The sequence below is a fragment of the Cherax quadricarinatus genome, chromosome 54 (assembly GCF_038502225.1).
Source record: "Cherax quadricarinatus isolate ZL_2023a chromosome 54, ASM3850222v1, whole genome shotgun sequence".
Taxonomy (NCBI): domain Eukaryota; kingdom Metazoa; phylum Arthropoda; class Malacostraca; order Decapoda; family Parastacidae; genus Cherax; species Cherax quadricarinatus.
The window spans coordinates 6,266,451-6,282,926 of record NC_091345.1 but is presented as its reverse complement, the minus strand read 5'-3'; the positions used below and the strand labels follow the sequence as shown (position 1 = coordinate 6,282,926).

At 42.5% G+C, this 16,476-nt stretch overlaps 1 long non-coding RNA gene across 2 annotated transcripts in view; it reads left to right on the top strand.

Moving 5' to 3' along the window:
- The window catches only part of LOC138854302 (uncharacterized), a 366,881-nt gene that overhangs the window by 343,804 nt on the left and 6,601 nt on the right, over nt 1-16,476 (top strand). For both annotated transcript variants that reach the window (XR_011393499.1, XR_011393500.1), the window contains exon 3: nt 4,366-4,491. This is a non-coding gene — a long non-coding RNA (uncharacterized lncRNA). The remainder of the gene's footprint in view (nt 1-4,365; nt 4,492-16,476) is intronic.

Genomic DNA, 16,476 nt, shown 5'->3' with positions numbered 1-16,476 from the left:
TAGCAGTACTGCGGCAGGTCAGTAGCAGTACTGCGGCAGGTCAGTAGCAGTACTGTAGCAGGTCAACAGTCAGTAACTAACAGTACTGTAGCAGGTCAGCAGTCAGTAACTAGCAGTACTCTAGGTCAGCAGTCAGTAACTAGCAGTACTGTAGGGCAGCAGTTATTAACTAGCACCACCGTAGCAGGTCACTAGTCAGTAACTAGCAACACTGTAGCAGGTCACCAGTCAGTAACTAGCAGCACTGTAGGTCACCAGTCAGTAACTAGCAGCACTGTTGTAGGTCAGCAGACAGTAACTAGCAGTACTATTGTAGGTCAGCAGATAGTAACTATCAGTACTGTAGCAGGTCAGCAGTCAGTAACTAGCAGTATTAGTAATGTAGGTGAGCAGACAGTAACTATCAGTACTGTAGCAGGTCAGCAGTCAGTAACTAGCAGTATTAGTAATGTAGATGAGCAGACAGTAACTATCAGTACTGTAGCAGGTTACCAGTCAGTAACTAGCAGTACTGTAGTAGGTCAGCAGTCAGCAACTAGCAATACTTTAGCAGTCCAGCAGTCAGTAACTAGCAGTACTGTAGATCACCAGTCAGTAACTAGCAGTACCGTAGGTCAGCAGTCAGTAACAAGCAGTACTGTACGTCAGCAGCCAGTAACTAGCAGTACTGTAGGTCAGCAGTCAGTAACTAGCAGCACTGTAGGTCAGCAATCAGTAACTAGCAGCACTGTTGTAGGTCAGCAGTCAGTAAATAGCAGTACTGTAGTAGGTCAGCAGCCAGTAAATAGCAGTACTGTAGTAGGTCAGCAGCCAGTAACAAGTACTGTAGCAGGCCGGCAGTCAGTAACCAGTAGAACTGTAGCAGGTCAGCAGTCAGTAACTAGCAGAACTGTAGTAGGCCAGCAGTCAGTAACTAGCAGTACTGTGGCAGGTCAGCAGCAGTACTGTAGCAGGTCAACAGTAACTAACAGTACTGTAGCAGGTCAGCAGTCAGTAACTAGCAGTACTGTAGGTCAGCAGTCAGTAACTAGCAGTACTGTAGGTCAGCAGTCAGTAACTAGCAGTACTGTAGGTCAGCAGTCAGTAACTAGCAGTACTGTAACACAGCAGTCATTAGCTCCACTGTAGCAGGTCAGAAGTCAGTAACTAGCAGCACTGTAGCAGGTCAGAAGTCAGTAACTAGCAGCACTGTAGCAGGTCAGCAGTCAGCAACTAGCAGCACTGTTGTAGGTCAGCAGACAGTAACTATTAGTACTGTAGCAGGTCAACAGTCAGTAACTAGCAGTATTAGTAATGTAGATGAGCAGACAGTAACTATCAGTACTGTAGTAAGTCAGCAGTCAGCAACTAGCAGTACTGTAGTAGGTCAGCAGTCAGCAACTAGCAGTACTGTAGTAGGTCAGCAGTCAGTAACTAACAGTACTATAGGTCAGCAGTCAGTAACTAGCAGTACTGTAGTAGGTCAGCAGTCAGCAACTAGCAGTACTGTAGGTCAGCAGTCAGTAACTAGCAGTACTGTAGCAGGTCAGCAGTCTGTAACTATCAGTATTGTAGGTCAGCCGTCTGTAACTATCGGTACTGTAGGTCAGCAGTTAGTAACCATTAGTTCTGTAGCAGGTTAGCAGTCAGCAACCAGCATTACAGTAGCTGGTCAGCAGACAACTAGCAGTACTGTAGGTCAGCAGTCAGTAACTAGCAGGACTGTAGTAGGTCAGCAGTCAGTAACTAGCAGTGCTTTAGTAGGTCAGCAATCAGTGGCTAACAGTACTGTAGGTCAGCATTCGGTAACTAGCAGTACTGTAACAGGTCAGCAACCAGCAGTACTGTGGTAGGTCGGTAACTAGCATTGTAGCAGGTCAACAGTCTGTAACTAGCATTGCAGTAGCAGGTCAGCAGTCATTAACTAGCAGTACTGTAGCAGGTCAGCAGTCAGTAACTAGCAGTACTATAGCAGGTCAGCAGTACTGCAGTAGGTCAGCAGTCAGTAACCAGCAGACAGGCAGAAACACCTAGACATGCATTTCAGAAGGCATAAGCTCGCAAATATGCAAAAGGAAGGAAGCTTTCTCCAGCAGGAGTAAACAAGTAGGCCTACACAGACAAGTGTGGATAGGGAGTGACGTGTGCATTGTAGCCTACACAGGGAGCAAGGCCTACACATGCAGGTGTGGACAGAGAGGGGGACCTTCACTGGCAGGTGTTGACAGGGGTGGCCTATCCTAGCAGGTGTTGACAGGGGAGGCCTATCCTAGCAGGTGTTGACGGGGAGGTCTACATTAGCAGGTGTGGACAGTTCAATTATAGGCTTTGCATATAATTATGCAAATGGTGTTTTCCCAAATAATCACCTTAATTAATAATTTATAGAGCAAAGGCAACATTTCATGAGGGGGACGTATATACAATATATTAATGCTCGTTGTCTGCCCTCTCATGTTTGTGCAATAATTCTCTTCAAAAGTGAAAAATAAATTCATAAATTCATGGGAACTCATTAATATTGATGGATCCATCACACCATGCACACACAAAATTTTTGCCAGGTAATGTGGTGGTTTTATGTACGAAATTATAGCCATTTCATTCATGGGGAGTACAGGAACCGCAGGAGCTCAGAGGTGGTGATATTTGATAAAAGAAAGAGGGGGTGGGGTAAGTTGTTTCTGATTCTTGGAATCCAGGACCCCTAGCCGGCATCAAGGACCCCCTAGCTGGCATCAAGGACCCCTAGCCGGCATCAAAGAACTTCGCGAAACGGGGTGAGTGGAATATCCCCGACAAGTACATGTACAAGGCATAGAAAGCCGCTTGTTATGCAGAGCATTTCGGGCAAATTAGGTCAGTTTTGTCCCAGGATGCGACCCACACCAGTCGACTAACACCCAGGTACCCAATTTATACTGATGGGTGAACATAGACAACCGGTGTAAAAAAAAACACGCCCAATGTTTCTACCCTCGCCGAGAATAGAACCCAGACCCTCGCCGAGCGAAGCAAGACCTCTAGCGACCAGGCCACGAGGCACCGTAAAAAAAAAGGAGGACTGGCACCTGTTTATCAACTGATCTTTAATGTCATCAATGAAGATTAATAGCCAGGACTGAAGCACTAGCTATTTACAAAATACTAGAGATTGCATTATAATATACTGTCCGAGTGGAGGTCCGGGGGGTGAGAGTCACGTTGTGACTGGAGACCAGGTGTACAACTAATACATTTTACTGTGGCAACGTTTCGCTCTCCTATACGAAACTTTGTCACAGTGAAATGTCGCATTAGTTGCACTTAAATAACAAAAGAAGGCACAATACCACCATTATTACAGGCCAAAGTATGCACGGTTCAGGAGTGCGCATGTGCGTCTTCTTCTACAAGTCACTTTATGCTGAGTGTGGCAAAACAAGAATAATTTAGCAGGTCAGATTGTTTCCTATGCGAGTATCATATTGCTGATGCATGTGAGTGTGAGCTATGCGTGTTGGTTTGTTAGATTTGTTAGATTTAAAATCTATCGACAGCACGAGTCAGTTACTTTAATGCCTAAAACAGAATTTTAAGTAAATTCGTAATGTACATACACTCTCGGTGCTTATATGCTGTACCATTTGTTTAAATCAAAAGCGGAGTAAATTGTCTGATGTGATACAGGTGATATCGCCTGTATATATATATATGCAATAAGCTCACAGTAAACAGGTGATATTACTGTAATATGCAAAATAACCACAGTGAAAAACTATTGAAATTAAAGTTAAGGTCCTCTTGGTATGTGAGAAATCACGAAAGCACTTGGAATTTCACTATTTTTTCATATATATATATATATATATATGCGCAATAAGATCACAGTAAACAGGTGATTTCAAAATATGCAAAACAACCACTCTGAAAGAATAGAGAAATTCCAAGCGCTTTCGTGACTACTCACATTATCAAGGAACTATGTTCCTTGATAATGTGAGTAGTCACGAAAGCGCTTGGAATTTCTCTATTCTTTCAGAGTGGTTGTTTTGCATATTTGCATATATATATATATATATATATATGTGTGTGTGTGTGTGTGTGTGTGTAAGAAAGTAAATTTTTGTTAAGTGGAAAGGCAATTGTCTATTTGCAACAATCTCTTCACTAGCAGAATTCTCTATAATTGTCGACAAACGACTAGTTCATTGTTAATTAGCTGTTGGTCGGTCACGTGGGTACAGGGAGAGATTGTGTACATCACGAACGCCTTTATAATTAGCCAAAAAAAAAATGATCCTTTTGAAACTAATTCGCGGTTATAAAATACTCGTTGTGGTCCGCGAGCGAATCAGATTCAATCCAACTTGTGTTCTCTAAATGTTTAATTTGTATCTTTTCCAGGACGACGAGGGGTTTTAATTCTCACGAACTTCCTGACTGGTGGCAGTAGTTTTTGCTGATGTAATGCAGCAGTGTCGTGACCCGCCGAGGAAGACTGAGATCAAAAATTCTATTGAGACACGCCAGGTGACTATTGACGACAAGCGAACTAGCATGGTGGAGAGTCAGGGTTTAGTTTAATATCTTTGTTATGCACCCCATACCTATCCCGTGGATGGTGGTTAAAAGATTACAGAGGCACATAACAGATCAAGGGACTGAGCCCCAGAGTTTTGATAGCTAAACTAGTCACAGTGGTAATGAACTCCAGGTAGATCTGGTCACAATCATGGCAAGTTACAAAGGTAATGAATCATCCTCACTCCTATACATGGTTACAGTCATGAACAAATTACAAAGTAATGAGCTACTGACACGTCCATACCCGGTCACAATTGTAATGAGTTATAAATACAAATATTAAGTGGGTCATACACCCACACGAGCGCGCGCGCGCGCGCGCGCACACACACACACACACACACACACACACACACACACACACACACACACGAGGGCGCACGCACAGATACACACACACACACACGTGGTAATGCTTTATTTACAGGAAGCAAAGTCAGGGTATTTCTCCAGAATGGTCTTTAATATACCACTGTGGATAAATTACTTTGCCATTTCTTGAACATTTCTGAGTTGTTTCTAAATTCATTAATTTTATCGCACTCCAGTACATAATGACGCAGGGTATGCCAATAGGGTGACGTGGTGTTGGTAAAGTTGATATTCTCTCTCATCAAAACATAAGGAGCACTGCAGCAGGCCTGCTGTCTCGTCTAAGTAGTCAGACTCACACTAATTTGCTTCAACTTATTAAGGTTCCTCAATGACGGTACTCGGGAGTTCCACTGCTTTGGGGATTAGCGTGGACGGTTACAAAGCATGGCTTGCTTCTGCAGTGTTTTAAAAATTGAGGTTGGAGAGTTGAAGGAGGAGGTCTTGCTTCTCCAGGAGGAGATTAGGAGGCTGAATGTCCACCTCAATGGGTCTGGGAGAGAGTGTGAGGTGGCTGGAGTTGTGGGGAATGAGGCTTCTAGCAGTGAGGTACAGTCTGTCTCTCGCTGTGAGGAGGCTGTAGGTGGGGAGGTAGCAACGGCTACCAGCAGTGAGGTGCAGCCCAGCACCTGCTACAAGTGGCGAGTGGTTCACAGTAATGGGAGGCGCATCAGAGTAAGGAAAGTTAAGAGTGAAGATCTGAAGGTAGGAAATCGCTTCTCTGTTCTTCAGGATGAATGTACTTCAGTGGCCAGTGAAGGTAAGGGTACTACTGCCCCTGCTAATGGAGGTAAGCGCATTCTTGTGGTTGGTGACTCTCAGGTAAGATATATTGACCGTGCTTTTTGTAATAGGAATAAGAAGATGAGAGATAGTGTGCTTCCCTGGAGCTGGTGTTGGGGACATTGTCAACAGGCTGGATAATATCATGTCAGGTAATGGGAACAAGCCCATTATCTGTCTCAGTGCTGGTGGAAATGATATTGGAAAGGGTAGGAGAGAAGAGCTGCTAGATAAGTACAGGTCAGCTATAGATTTCATTAAGTCTAAGGGAGGGATCCCAATCATATGTAGCATCTTGCCTAGAAGGGGAGTAGGAAATGAATGGTTGTCTAGGGCAATTGGTGTAAATTGCTGGCTAGACAGATACTGCAAGGAACTTGCAATCCCATTCATTGACAACTGGAACAACTTTTATGGCAAACATGATATGTATGCAAGGGATGGGGTACATCTCTCTGGGGCAGGGGTGGTAGCACTTGCAGACTCGATTGAGAAGGCCATTGGTGAAATGCCTATGATTTTAAACTGATGGAAGATAGAGGTATGGGTGTGTGTGGGAAACAAGCAGGTTGCAACACTAGGGTTGGAAACAGTAAATGTATAAAAGGCATTCAGCATGAAGTTATAAATAAAGACAATAGATCAGGTCAGCAAACAAAGGGGGACAGCAGAGGACAGCAAGGGACTAGCTCCCTTAAGGTTTACTATACTAATAGCAGGAGTGTAAGAAATAAGATAGATGAGCTAAGATTAATTGCAAGTGCAGGAAACATAGATATTATTGCTATAACAGAGACCTGGCTCAATCTGAAAGATAGAGAGATGCCCTCTGAATGTCACATACAAGGCTATAAATTATTCCACACTGACAGGGTCAACAGGAAAGGTGGTGGAGTAGCGATGTATGTCAGAGACAATTTAAATTGTTGTGTTAGACAAGATATTAAATTAGAAGCGTCAGCCACTGAATCTGTTTGGTTACAGCTTCTCGAGGGCCGAGAAAAACCAATTTTGGGTGTGATTTACAGGGCCCCAAATCTTGATAGGGAGTGCAGTAAACTTCTATGGGACGAAATTCGTAAGGCATCTACATACGAAAATGTTGTGCTAATGGGAGATTTCAACTATAGACAGATTGACTGGAGCAATTTGACAGGAAATTTAGAGTCAGGTGACTTTCTTGATACGATCCAGGATTGTTTTTTAAAACAGTTTGTGACAGAGCCAACTAGGGGAAATAACCTCCTTGACTTGGTTCTTGCCAGTAGGGAAACACTAATTAATAATCTTGAGGTTAATGATGAGCTTGGGGAAAGTGATCACAAATCACTCAGTTTTAATATATCATGGAATTCCCCTAATAATGGCAATCAAGTCTCCGTCCCTGACTTTCGCTTGGCTGATTTCATAGGACTGAAAAGTTACTTAGGTGGGCTGAACTGGAATGACCTGACTAAGGGTCAGGTAGGTGGTGATCGTTGCCGATATGATGCTTTCCAGGGCATAGTTCTAGCTGCTCAGTCAAATTATGTTCCAAATAGGGAAATCAGATCAAACAAAAATGATCCTAAATGGATGAACAATAGATTAAAATATCTGATTGGTCAGAAGAGAGGCATATATAGGCAAATCAAAAGAGGAGAGGGGCAATTAAGAAATCGATATATTCAGTTAAAGAGAGAAATAAAAAAGGGAATTAGAAAAGCAAAAAGAGATTATGAGGTTAAAGTTGCAAGAGAATCGAAGACTAACCCAAAAGGATTCTTTCAGGTATACAGAAGTAAGATCAGGGACAAGATAGGCCCACTCAAAAGTTCCTCGGGTCAGCTCACTGACAGTGATAAGGAAATGTGTAGAATTTTTAACACATACTTCCTCTCAGTTTTTACACAGGATACCAGCGATATTCCAGTAATGATAAATTATGTAGAACAGGACGATAATAAACTGTGCACGATTAGGGTCACAAGTGACATGGTCCTTAGGCAAATAGATAAATTAAAACCTAACAAATCCCCAGGCCCTGATGAACTGTATGCAAGGGTTCTAAAGGAATGTAAAGAGAAGCTTAGCACACCTTTGGCTAATCTTTTCAACATATCACTACAAACTGGCATGGTGCCAGATAAGTGGAAAATGGCAAATGTGATACCTATTTTCAAAACAGGTGACAGGTCCTTAGCTTCGAACTATAGACCAATAAGCCTAACCTCCATAGTGGGAAAATTTATGGAATCAATAATTGCCGAGGCAGTTCGTAGCCACCTAGAAAAGCATAAATTAATCAACGAATCTCAGCATGGTTTTACAAAGGGGCGTTCTTGCCTTACGAATTTATTAACTTTTTTCACTAAGGTATTTGAGGAGGTAGATCATGATAATGAATATGATATTGTGTATATGGACTTCAGTAAGGCTTTTGACAGGGTCCCACATCAGAGACTATTGAGGAAAATTAAAGCACATGGAATAGGAGGAGAAATTTTTTCCTGGATAGAGGCATGGTTGACAAATAGGCAGCAGAGAGTTTGCATAAATGGGGAGAATTCAGAGTGGGGAAGCGTCACGAGCGGTGTTCCACAGGGGTCAGTGTTGGGCCCCCTGCTGTTCACAATCTACATAAACGACATAGATGAGGGCATAAAGAGCGACATCGGCAAGTTTGCCGATGACACCAAAATAGGCCGTCGAATTCATTCTGACGAGGACATTAGAGCACTCCAGGAAGATTTGAATAGACTGATGCAGTGGTCGGAGAGGTGGCAGATGCAGTTTAATATAGACAAATGCAAAGTTCTAAATGTTGGACAGGACAATAACCATGCCACATATAAACTAAATAATGTAGGTCTTAATATTACGGATTGCGAAAAGGATTTAGGAGTTCTGGTTAGCAGTAATCTGAAACCAAGACAACAGTGCATAAGTGTTCGCAATAAAGCTAATAGAATCCTTGGCTTCATATCAAGAAGCATAAATAATAGGAGTCCTCAGGTTGTTCTTTAACTCTATACATCCTTGGTTAGGCCTCATTTAGATTATGCTGCACAGTTTTGGTCATATTACAGATTGGATATAAATTCTCTGGAAAATGTACAAAGGAGGATGACAAAGTTGATCCCATGTATCAGAAACCTTCCCTATGAGGATAGACTAAGGGCCCTGAATCTGCACTCTCTAGAAAGACGTAGAATTAGGGGGGATATGATTGAGGTGTATAAATGGAAGACAGGAATAAATAAAGGGGATGTAAATAGTGTGCTGAAAATATCTAGCCTAGACAGGACTCGCAGCAATGGGTTTAAGTTGGAAAAATTCAGATTCAGGAAGGATATAGGAAAGTACTGGTTTGGTAATAGAGTTGTGGATGAGTGGAACAAACTCCCGAGTACAGTTATAGAGGCCAGAACGTTGTGTAGCTTTAAAAATAGGTTGGATAAATACATGAGTGGATGTGGGTGGGTGTGAGTTGGACCTGATAGCTTGTGCTACCAGGTCGGTTGCCGTGTTCCTCCCTTAAGTCAATGTGACCTGACCTGACTAGGTTGGGTGCATTGGCTTAAGCCGGTAGGAGACTTGGACCTGCCTCGCATGGGCCGGTAGGCCTTCTGCAGTGTTCCTTCGTTCTTATATCTTTTCTAAACCTAATTCTTTCCAACTTGAACCTACTGTTGCGAGTCCTCTGTCTATCCTCGCGGGAAAGATTTCTTTTACACGGGATGGAAATAAATGGTATAAAATACCGACACGATGGAAAAAATGTACAAATGCTGCATAATGCAATCCTCTGTTGACTACGTTTCGCTCTCACAGTGCGTTTTATCAAGTCACAAACAGATCTACCCATTATTATAAAAAAGAAGCGCTAAACCACAAGGGCTATACAGCACTGACAAATCTACCCAGGAAAAGAGTACTCATGTACTCTGGCAAAACGTAGCATTATGTTACACGGGATATTCCTCATTCTGTTTTCCACAGCATGTGTGTGCATCCTGTAATATATAGACCAGAACTGCACTGCATATCCAAATGAGGCCTTACCAGGGATATATGTAATTGAAGGATAACCTGAGTATGCCTTTTATATATATTATTTTGATAAGAAACCAAGATTTTTTATTAGATTTATTACGAACAATTATGCAATTCTATCTTCACTTTAAATTTATGATGGCCAGAACCCCTAAAAAAAAAATCCTTTTCAGTTTGACATTTGCATTTTTTTTTTTACAGGTGCCATAATTATTTGACTGGGGGGGGGAGGAAGATTGTTGATACCTGAGGTACGTATGTAGGTTGCATGGGGAGGAGGAGGGAGTTGATACTTGGGGTGTGCATGTAGGTTGCAGGGGAGGTTGGAGAGGGTGATATTGATACCTGGGGAATGCATGTAGGTTGCAGGGGAGGGGGGAGAGGGTGTTGTTGATGCCAGGGGTATCCATGTAGGTTGCAGGAGAGGGGAGTTGATAACAGGGGTGCGTATGTAGGTTGCAGGGGAGGGGGAAGAGGGTGTTGTTGATATCTGAGGTACGGATTAACTGGCCTTTTCCATTAGGCGATACAGCTTCGATATTTTTATTGGCCATAATGGAAGTCTGAATGGATTTAAATGAGGTTTTGTGCCGTAAGAATAGTTTTTTTTTATCACTGTTGTTATATTATCAGTTTTGTTAATGTTTTCCATTATTCTTATCATTTCACTTATTATAATCATGAATTTGTATTTGTGACTAAACGTTATAAAAAGTAACCATGGCAATTACTCATTCTGAAGACGAATTTTGCTATCCAAAACAATGGAGAGAATTAGTTGATGTCAATTTTGAAACAGATGAGAGTAGATACTACCTTAGATGCAAACTTATATAACTTGTGTAAGTTAGAAAGTTGTGAAGGTTAACTCCAACTTCCAGATGAAAGCAATGTAGTAGACGTCGAGTAGACTGAAGAATGAAGTGCTATTTACTGAGAAGAAAAATAATCTTAGGAAAGGTGTGTATATTTATATAATATACATATAATTACGTACATACATATACTGCCGAATAAGTAAAACTGGTCAATTAGCAAAAAATTTAAAATTAAGTCTTCTAATCCAACTATTAATATATTTTATGTAAGGTTCAGAATTATTTTTGCGAAATTATTTCATACACAAATTTTCACTTGCCATATTCACCAAGTGCTTTGCTATTTAAGCCAAAATCGCAAGTTTTACTTATTTGGCAAGGCGGGGTAGGGGTCGTCCTCGAAAAGGTTGGAGGGAGGGGGTAAAGGAGGTTTTGTGGGCGAGGGGCTTGGACTTCCAGCAAGCGTGCGGGAGCGTGTTCGATACGAGTGAATGGAGACGAATGGTATTTGGGACATAACGAGCTGTTGGAGTGTGAGCAGGGTAATATTTAGTGAAGGGATTCAGGGAAACCGGTTATTTTTATATAGCCGGACTTAAGTCCTGGAAATGGGAAGTACAATGCCTGCACTTTAAAGGAGGGGTTCGGGATATTGGCAGTTTGGGGGCATATGTGTATCTTTATACGTATATGCTTCTAAACTGTTGTATTCTGGGCGCCTCTGCAAAAACAGTGATTGTGTGTGAGCGAGGTGAAAGTGTTGAATGATGAAAGTATTTTCTTTTTAGGTCACCCTGCCTCGGTGGGAGATGGCCGACTTGTTAAAAAAAAAATACACACACATTTTTAACACGGCTGTTTCCCACCGAGGTAGGGTGACCCAAAAAGAAAGAAAATACTTCCATCATTCAACACTTTTTGCCATCACTTATACACAATCACTGTCTTTGCAGAGGCGCTCAGATATAACAGTTTAGAAGTCCCTACAAACTGCCAATATCCCAAACCCCTCCTTTAAAGTGCAGGCATTGTACTTCCCATTTCCAGGACTCAAGTCTGACTAACTAGTTTCCCTGAATCCCTTCACAAAATATTACCCTGCTCACGCTCCAACAGCTCATCAGGTCAGGTATGTATGTCTTTTGTTTTTATCACACTGGCCGATTCCCACCAAGGCAGGGTGGCCCGAAAAAGAAAAACTTTCACCATCATTCACTCCATCACTGTCTTGCCAGAAGGGTGCTTTACACTACAGTTTTTAAACTGCAACATTAACACCCCTCCTTCAGAGTGCAGGCACTGTACTTCCCATCTCCAGGACTCAAGTCCGGCCTGCCGGTTTCCCTGAACCCCTTCATAAATGTTACTTTGCTCACACTCCAACAGCACGTCAAGTATTAAAAACCATTTGTCTTCATTCACTCCTATCAAACACGCTCATGCATGCCTGCTGGAAGTCCAAGCCCCTCGCACACAAAACCTCCTTTACCCCCTCCCTCCAACCTTTCCTAGGCCGACCCCTACCCCGCCTTCCTTCCACTACAAACTGATACTCTTGAAGTCATTCTGTTTCGCTCCATTCTCTCTACATGTCCGAACCACCTCAACAACCCTTCCTCAGCCCTCTGGACAACAGTTTGGTAATCCTGCACCTCCTCCTAACTTCCAAATTACGAATTCTCTGCATTATATTCACACCACACATTGCCCTCAGACATGATATCTCCACTGCCTCCAGCCTTCTCCTCGCTGCAACATTCATCACCCATGCATCACACCCATATAAGAGCGTTGGTAAAACTATACCCTCATACATTCCCCTCTTTGCCTCCAAGGACAAAGTTCTTTGTCTCCACAGACTCCTAAGTGCACCACTCACCCTTTTCCCCTCATCAATTCTATGATTCACCTCATCTTTCATAGACCCATCTGCTGACACGTCCACTCCCAAATATCTGAATACATTCACCTCCTCCATACTCTCTCCCTCCAATATGATATCCAATCTTTCATCACCTAATCTTTTTATCCTCATAACCTCTTTCCTGTATTCACTTTTAATTTTCTTCTTTTGCATACCCTACCAAATTCATCCACCAACGTCTGCAACTTCTCTTCAGAATCTCCCAAGAGCACAGTGTCATCAGCAAAGAGCAACTGTGACAATTCCCACTTTGTGTGATTATCTTTTAACTCCACGCCTCTTGCCAAGACCCTCGCATTTACTTCTCTTACAACCCCATCTATAAATATATTAAACAACCACGGTGACATCACACATCCTTGCCGAAGGCCTACTTTTACTGGGAAATAATCTCCCTCTTTCCTACATACTCTAACTTGAGCCTCACTATCCTCATAACTCTTCACTGCTTTCGGTAACCTACCTCCTAAACCATACATCTGCAACATCTGCCACATTGCCCCCGTATCCACTGTCATACGCCTTTTCCAAATCCATAAATGCCACAAAAACCTCTTTAGCCTTATCTAAATACTGTTCACTTATATGTTTCACTGTAAACACCTGGTCTACACATCCCCTACCTTTCCTAAAGCCTCCTCGTTCATCTGCTATCCTATTCTCCGTCTTACTCTTAATTCTTTCAATAATAACTCTACCATACACTTTACCAGGTATACTCAACAGACTTATCCCCCTATAATTTTTGCACTCTTTTGTCCCCTTTGCCTTTATACAAAGGAACTATGCATGCTCTCTGCCAATCCCTAGGTACCTTACCCTCTTCCATACATCTATTAAATAATTGCACCAACCACTCCAAAACTATATTCCCACCTGCTTTTAACATTTCTATCTTTATCCCATCAATCCGGCTGCCTTACCCCCTTTCATTTTACCTACTGCCTCACGAGCTTTCCCCACACTCACAACTGGCTCTTCCTCACTCCTACAAGATGTTATTCCTCCTTGCCCTATACACGAAATCACAGCTTCCCTACCTTCCCAATACCTCTAACTCTCCATTTAATAACTCTCTTCTCCTATTTTTAACTGACAAATCCATTTGTTCTCTAGGCTTTCTTGTTTATCTCACTCCAACTTTTTCTTATTTTCAACAAAATTTGTTGATAACATCTCACCCACTCTCTCATTTGCTCTCTTTTTACATTGCTTCACCACTCTCTTAACCTGTAAAGTAAAAGGAGACAAGTGCAACTAATGTGACAATTTATTGTGGCAACATTTCGCTCTCCAGGAGCTTTATCAAGCCATTACAGACAATACATGGACACAGAGGGTATATATACCCTCTGTGTCCATGTATTGTCTGTAATGGCTTGATAAAGCTCCTGGAGAGCGAAACGTTGCCACAATAAATTGTCACATTAGTTGCACTTGTGTCCTTTTACTTTACATATTGTCGGTAATTCTACCAACTTTATTACAATCTCTTAACCTCTCTCTTTTTCTCCATATACTCTTCCTTCCTTGCATCACTTCTACTTTGTAAAAACTTCTCATATGATAACTTTTTCTCCCTTATTACTCTCTTTACATCATCATTCCACCAATAGCTCCTCTTCCCACCCGCACCCACTTTCCTGTAACCATAAACTTCTGCTGAACACTAACACATTTTTAAACCTACCCCATACCTCTTCGACCCCATTGCCTATGCTCTCATTAGCCCATCTATCCTCCAATAGCTGTTTATGTCTTACCCTAACTGCCTCATCTTTTAGTTTATAAACCTTCACCTCTCTCTTCCCTGATGCTTCTATTCTCCTTGTATCCCATCTACCTTTTACTCTCAGTGTAGCTACAACTAAAAAGTGATCTGATATATCTGTGGCCCCTCTATAAACATGTACATCCTGAAGTCTACTCAACAGTTTTTTTTTATCTACCAATACATAATCCAACAAACTACTGTCATTTTGCCCTACATCATATCTTGTATACTTATTTATCCTCTTTTTCTTAAAATATGTATTACCTGTAACTAAACCCCTTTCTATACAAAGTTCAATCAAAGGGCTCCCATTATCATTTACACCTGGCACCCCAAACTTACCTACCACACCCTCTCTAAAAGTTTCTCCTACTTTAGCATTCAGGTCCCCTACCACAATTACTCTCACTTGGTTCAAAGGTTCCTATACATTCACTTAACATCTCCCAAAATCTCTCTCTCTCTCTCTCCTCTATATTCCTCTCTTCTCCAGGTGCATACACGCTTATTATGACCCACTTTTTGCATCCAACCTTTACTTTAATCCACATAATCCTTGAATTTACACATTCATATTCTCTCTTCTCCTTCCATAACTGATCCTTCAACATTACTGCTACCCCTTCCTTAGCTCTCTCTCAGATACTCCATTATTATAATCAAAAAGAAGCGCTAAGCCACAAGGGCTATACAGCGCTGCAGGGCAGGAAGGAAGCGAGGGCATCAGGTGGCAAAAGGGAGATGGACGAGTAATAGGTTATGGATAACAGTGGGGTAGTGGATGATGAAAGGGTAAAGGGCAGCAAGAGTGAGCTAGAAAGGGCTGAGGGGAGTGCGAAAGGTATCATCATCAGAGTTTGTGGAGTAAATCAGTCGTCAATGAGAGTCAGGATTAAAGGAGGGCCCATCAGCAAAAAGGGAAGGTAAAGAGTAGTAGAACGAAGATGACGTTGGAGGTAAATTCTACGTGCACGTTGATAGAGAGGGCAGTCCAACAGAATGTGGCTAATTGATACTGGAACTTGACACTGCTCACAGAGAGGAACAGGGTGCCTCTCCATGAGATACCCATGAGTAAGACGAGTGTGGCCAATGCGAAGACGGGAGAGAGTGGTCTCCCAACCTCGGCACTGATGACAAGAAGACGGCCAGTAACCTATGCTCGGTTTAATAGAATGAAGTTTGTTACCAAGCAGAGTTGACCGTTATTGCCAACGGGTGTGAAGGTGGGTAGCTATTGTAGCAAAATAGTCCAGAAACGGAACACTATAGGAAAATGGTAGGTCATGTACTGCTGACCGCGCAGCAGTGTCTGCCTGTTCATTGCCCTGTACGTCGACATGACCAGGGACCCAACAAAAAACAATATCTTTATGCTTGGTAGAGATACGGCATAGCCAAAGTTGGATACGGAGAACTAGGGGGTGAGATGTATCAAATTTTCGTATAGCCTGTAGAGCACTAAGGGAGTCTGAGACTACCACAAATGATGACAGGCATAGATGCGATATGAATAAGTGCTGCAAGAATGGCATACAATTCAGCAGTAAAAATGCTAGCTGAAGATAGTAAATGCCCCCGCACGACGCTGTCCGGAAACACTGCTGCGAATCCGACGCCGTCTGAAGACTTAGAGCCATCTGTGTACACAGCGATGGCATGAGAATGAGAGTGGAAGTGATCAAGAAAAAGAGAGCGGGAAGCCACCGTAGGCAGTTGGGCTTTCGAGCAAGGGAGTGAGAAAGAACAGACCCGAACAGCTGGAACTTCCCAGGGGGGTAGGGAAAAGTGAGATGCTACATGAACATATAAAGGTGGCAACTGAAGGGAAGACAAGAGTGAATGTAGGCGAAGAGAAAAGGGATGGAGCAAACAGGGGCGGCGAACAAATAAAGAATGTCTACTAATATCGGTGACCATTCTATAAATGGAAGGATTGTGGAGATTGTGAGAGCGTATATAGTAGCGAAGGTAATGGGCATCACGGCGATCAGACAAGGATGGAACGTTCGCTGCTGCATAGAGGCTCTCAACAGGGGAAGAGCGAAAAGCACTAAGGCATAAATGTAATCCTTGGGGTTAAGGCTATAGAGTAGCAGGAGAGGCCACTGAATAAATCTGGTCACCATAATCGAGTTTCGATAAAATGAGGGCTGAATGTAGGCGAATTATTATTATAATCAAGGGGGAAGCGCTAAACCCGGAGGATTATACAACGCCTCGGG